Below are 6,000 nucleotides of genomic sequence, written 5' to 3'. Positions count from 1 at the left end.
GTTTGAATGAATAAATATTTTCAGAAACGGTTTAGGGTATAAATTTGCTCTGATTATTAGCTCAGTAGTAGATTTATTTAATCTTAGCTGCTACACAAAAAGAGTTTGCCAAGTACTGGCCTCAGGTATTTTCCTTTCCAGATCATGCAGAAGAGCAACTGGAACATGATTAAAAAAACTCCATATTATTGCTGTTGTGAGAATGATGGCAATGTTTTTTGTGGCTTAGGGCAAAAGAGGACACAAGCTGCAAGAGAACTGGCCATCTAAAAGTCATGGAGCATTTAATTCCATTTCATCCTGTCCTTAGATGTTTGCTGACTTTGTGGAGAGCCCCTCTGCCTGGGTTTCTCACTAATTCCCTCTTTTGACAGTTAGCTTATTCCATAAAAGACCATCTATGGCTTGTAAATGGCAATGCAAGGTTCTCCCTGGGGTGGTGAATGAGCATTATGTGTGCCATTAATTTGGAGGCAACATCCAGAACCTGAGGAGAAGATAAGGGGATAAGGGCAGGGCTCTCGTCAACCACAGCACTGCTCCACTACATCTGTACACAACTGGAAGAGGTCCAAGCAATATTTTCCTCTTTGTGAAGACACTGAGGCTATTATTACATAGAACTAGGTCAGAAACACTCAATTTATTAAGACAAGAGCAAACTAGTTGCCATTCTAAATTACAAAAATCACAATGCTGCAGTTTTGGGGAAAATCAAGCTATGGGGATAGAAATTTCCTAGAAGAGACAAAAAGATGGAAAAACCTCTGATGTATTTAGCACCATTTTTTTCACTGTGACTGATTAAAGCTGTAATCAGATGTTGATTTAGCTCTGTGGATCACAGAACCAAAACTTTAGCCATAGCCTTAGCCAAGTACCAAGACAAAAAGCCAGTACTGGGAGAAATAAAAGAGAAGGAAATGTTGGGGAACTCTTTTCACTCTTTTCCTTCTACAGGTTTTTCTAGGTTAGATTTGGGTGCATAAGTTATTCTCACACCCAGAGAGTGTGTACAGGATACTAGTCAGCTGTAGTTACCAAAATAATTTTGAAAGGAAAACCTATTTATAGGGAAAGCATTGATAAAATCTTTCTTTGATGACACTAGGGTAAAATCAAACCATATAATGTGAATGTGAACTTCATGTGAAAGTAAAACAAAATCTAGAAGAAATAACATTTATAATTGCTTTCTTATAAAACATTTTCAGGAAAAGGAATACTTACTCAAGGGGTGAAAATGCCAGATATTATGCTGTTAAGAAAGTGAATACAGTAGGAGGACAGAAGCCATTAAAAGCTAAAAAATATATTCTCAAATGTTTTTAATGGCACAGAATAGCTATCAACAGAACACAAAATAAAGTTAGCAGAATTCAAATTCCCTGTTGCTCGTGTGCCAACACATACTTAGAAGCACACTTAGATGAAAACTTAAGGAAGAAATTAGACTTACTGCTCTGAATCCAGAAGAGAGTACTGATACACTTTTAGAATGGGCCTTTTGTCTACCAGCTCCAAAAGAGGAAGCAGAAACCTTTTATCCACACCTTGAGCTTAAAAGACAGAAGGAGAGGGACTTTTTACAAGAGAATGGAGTGACAGAATAAGGGGAATGTCTTCACACTGAGAAAGAGTAGAATTAGAATGGATATTTGAAAGAGATTCTTCCCAGTGAGGGTGGTGAGGCCCTGGCACAGGGTGCCCAGAGAAGCTGTGGCTGCCCCATCCCTGAAGTGTTCAAGGCCAGGCTGAAAAAGGCTTGGAACAACCTGGGAGGTGCCCCTGTCCATGTCAGGGGGTGGGATGAGAGGAGATTTAATGCCACTTCCAACACAAACGCTTCTGTGATTTCATGTTCTACCCATCCCCTAAGGGACCAAGCCTGTACAGATCTCCACATATCTATCAGGAAGAGTGTTTCTTAATAAATGCATTTTCTTCATAAATGCATTTCCCCCCTCTTCCTCTCATCTCACCCTCATTAATTCAATGAGGTGGTGGAAAATTTCTTTAGAAAGAAAATCATAGTCTGTGAAATTTTAACTTAGTCCTTCTAAACACAGTGCTTCCCTGTAAATATTAGGCTGTGCTCTGCACCCATGTAATTTCCTGAAAGGCTATCCAGACATGGGAATACACTGAAGTTTAGGGATGGTATTTTGCTGTGAGTATAAACAATAGAAGGGTATCATGGACAGGGAGTTGGGGCTGTGAGCTTGGAACATAACAGACAGCAATGTGAAGGTAGAAGTGAATAATTAACTTCTATAGGAAAACCAGGACTGATCTAGGGGCCCTGCTAGGCCTTGGGGGGTTAGAGATGGCTATCAATATTTCTTTACTTACAGAGAAGGAAAGTACACATGAATGATAAATTTGGCTGGAAAAAAATTCTATCCAATTTTACCGCCCTAATTGTTGATCTAAAAAACCTTAATCTGCAAAAAATATGTACAAAACACAATAGTAATAGTAATAGTAGTAGTAGTAGTAGGAGGAGGAGGAGGAGGAATAAGAATAAGAATAAGAATAAGAATAAGAATAAGAATAAGAATAAGCCTAGTAACAGCTTATGAAGAAGACACTCTTCCTTTGATTGTCTGGTGGTAATTGCTATACAGAATCTGCACCTGTTATGTGTGGTCTTGCAACAACATTTTTGCAACTACAGAAATCATCAGAGACTGTAGGTAATGCTGCAGGAAACCTAAAAAAAGGGGAATGCCAGCAAATATGGACAGAAAAATTAAAACTTCCAGTGCTTATGCATGCACAACCCTCCAGCTCCTCGTTTGCCAAAGCAGGCTGTAAACTGCTTGTGTCGGTGGCGGAGAAAAGAGTTTCACAAACAGAAGAAGTTATTTCAATTGCAGATGGATGATTTACAGCCAGAATATAAACCTGGAAAAGATCCTGAGTCAGCAGACACTCTGTCTGAGTTTTCAGTAAAAGAGAGGCAGTGCAAACACCAGAGTCTGATGTTGCTCGTGTAAATGGGTTCAAGAAATTTTCTGGGTCTCAGGCAGGATGTGATCGGCAACTGCAAGAGACAAAAATGCAAAAATTTGCAAATGGTAATGCCAGTGATTGAGGCTGGCTGACTTCTGAGCGTAAACCTATCCCTTTTAAAAACTTAGAATTTATGTGGCAGACAGCACTTTGCTCAGAGGTTCTAGATCATTGGTGTGTAAAATTATAACATAGGAAATACAAAAGTGAGTACGTGCAAGGTCTGTGGACAGCAGAAGTGGAGAAGACTGGTTTAAAATCATAAGGTATTTCATTCAAAATTAGTGCAGATTCAGGGGAGAATAAAGCCCTAATAATACAATAGCAAATGCCAAAAATAGGAATATTCAGAAACTAGAGGGGTGGGGGCTAAACTGTAATTTTAAACAACGTAAGACCTCTAGACCTCTACGTACATAGACAAATAAAAATCCATGTTTTGGGTGGCAGGACAAGCACATGGAGACTCGAGATGTGCCAGAGGAAGTTTAGGTTGAACATCAGGAAGATTTTCTTCACCTACAGGGATGTTAGTCATTGGAAGGGGCTGCCCAGCGAGGTGGTGGAGTCTCCACCCCTGGAGGTGTCCAAGGGATGCCTGGATGTGGCACTCAGTGCTTGGTCTGGGTGACATGATAGGGATCAGGCACAGGCTGGACTCAATCATGTTGGTCTTTTCCAGTCTTAAAAATTCTGTGACTATATGGTTATTCCTAATTTCCAGAAATATGATCATTGAAGGTCAATGATCGTATTCAAACTCAACCATGAAATTTGTGACCACACATACAAAATCTCTGTTTGCATAGAAGTTACTTGCCTTGGAGAAACAAAGATGGTAGTAACGCATTTTTTGTAAATTTGTAAATATATTTGTAAATATATTTGTAAATATATTGAAACAAACTGATACAGAAGACACTGTGACAGTATATCACATGACTAAAAGTCTTTTTATGTAGATAATAGCACACTGAAGATACGTGACAGCAAACACAGTTATGAAAATCTCTTGTGTCCTGTAAAACAAGTTCATTCATTTCTCTGAGATTACTAAGAAAGTCCACACAAATAGTGTCCCCCCTTAAAGCTGCACAAAAGAAAGAGGGCAAGCAGACATCCTGAGGCTCCAAGATCCTAATCACAGCAGACTAGAAATTGAGAGAGGACTGGCCAACACCAGTCATGAGAAGTGAACAAAACATTGTGGAGAGCTACAACCAAAGGACACCAGCTCAGAGCCCACTGGACAGCTCTGAAGAATTTGCTGCATCATCAGGTAAATTTTGCCCCCCCTTCATGGAGAAATTTAAGTCCTCAGTGAAGTCCAAGACCTTATTTTAGTTTACACCTACCAATGAGCAGCCTGACCTTGCTCTGGGAGCCATCTCCTTTTCCCCAAACTCTTCCTTTGAGCACTTGTTAGCTTACTTTGAAAATGCCAAGTCATTTTTTTTGGCCACCAGCTGAAGACAAAGGATGAGCCTCACAGAACTTGGAGTTCAGGTAGACAACCATAATGATGGTAAATGGGAAAAGGGAGGCAACAGAAGCTGAATGTCAAGAGACAGGCAGAGGGAAAGGAAGCCATCTAATTCCTTCAGTATGTTACCAAAAGTTTCCATTTCCATCTCCACCAGAATATTTTTCAAGGCAGTTTAAAGAAACAGGCCATCTTCTGGGCAAACTGAGTTCTGCAAAAAAGATGGTGAGAGACATGCAATATATGTAATATATATTATAATTTGCTTCACAGGAAACTGCCCCAAGACTTTGGGGTGCAGCTGTCCTGCAAAGTCTGCTCCTGCTCAGCTGCATTACTCACCCAGAGTTGATCGATATTAGCAGCTCAAGATCCCTGGAGTAACTTTCTACACTTGCAAGATTTATTATAGCCATTTTGTCTTGATCCCTCCCTAGATTTCCCCCCTGTTTTGTGTATTTAGACCTCAATGGAGGAAAATAATTTAGAAATATACTTAACGTTAAAGATGGGATTAATGCCTAAAGACATCAATAGCAGGTAAGCACATAATTACTTGTGTCTAAAATAAAGATGAGATTTGTGCACTTTAAGTGCATTCCTAAAAAGATTTCTTAAGGGAGATTTTTTTTTCATCTTGTTCTGCTCACTGTAAAGTGCCTAGCACAAAAATTTCTGTTAAAAAAAGAAGCAAACAAACAAACAAAAAAAAAACAACAAAAGAACCCCCAAAAAGCAGAAATGTTTCATTGCAAAGATGTCTAAAAGAGAAACAAGATTTTGATTTGTTTGGAACATAATATAATTTACCACAGATTGATTTTTTCAAACATTTGCAGAATCTGTGTGAGGGGATTTTCAAGCCAGTGTAATATATCTTTTGATTTTTCAAGAATAGTATCTATGCCTGTACTTTTGATTTGGCCACATTAAATAAGAAAGTTTCCTTCCCTTTTTTTTACAAGGCCTGTTTGATGCTGTTTCTTCATCTTGAATTAGTTGTTGCCTCATATCAAATGCAAATCAAGTCCTTTTACACTATGAATCATCGCTGCCCTTGGTTAAGGGGTAAGAGGAGATGAAAAGGGAAACAGAGCATTTCTGGACAATGCTGATGATTGAGGGCTGGCATGACTCATGCTTAGGAGGTCTGCTGCATTTTCAAGTCAACAACTGAGGAGATTAAGGAGCAACTTCAAACAGGGATTTCAAAGGGAGAGGAAAACAGGAACTGGGGTAAGGTGCAGGGAAAGGCACACAGCCACATCCTGGAGCCCCCACTGGTGCAAAATTCCCAATGATGTTACCCTTATGGTTTCCAAGCACTAAGCTAAGAGTTCATGGTTTAAGACTGGCCCTCAGTTAGCTGGGAGTTCCAAAGAGCCCAAAGTCCAGACTGTAATGTTTTAAAATTATTATTTCTTGTAACAAACAGGAATACAGAGAGTTGTATGTAAATTTCCTCAAAAAACACTTTTCCCCCTCTCAGCATTGTTATGAAA

The sequence above is a fragment of the Melozone crissalis genome, unplaced genomic scaffold, assembly GCF_028551555.1.
Source record: "Melozone crissalis strain CALT ecotype California unplaced genomic scaffold, PUWL_Pcris_2 ptg000033l_1, whole genome shotgun sequence".
Lineage (NCBI taxonomy): Eukaryota > Metazoa > Chordata > Aves > Passeriformes > Passerellidae > Melozone > Melozone crissalis.
Note: the sequence above shows the minus strand (reverse complement) of the source record.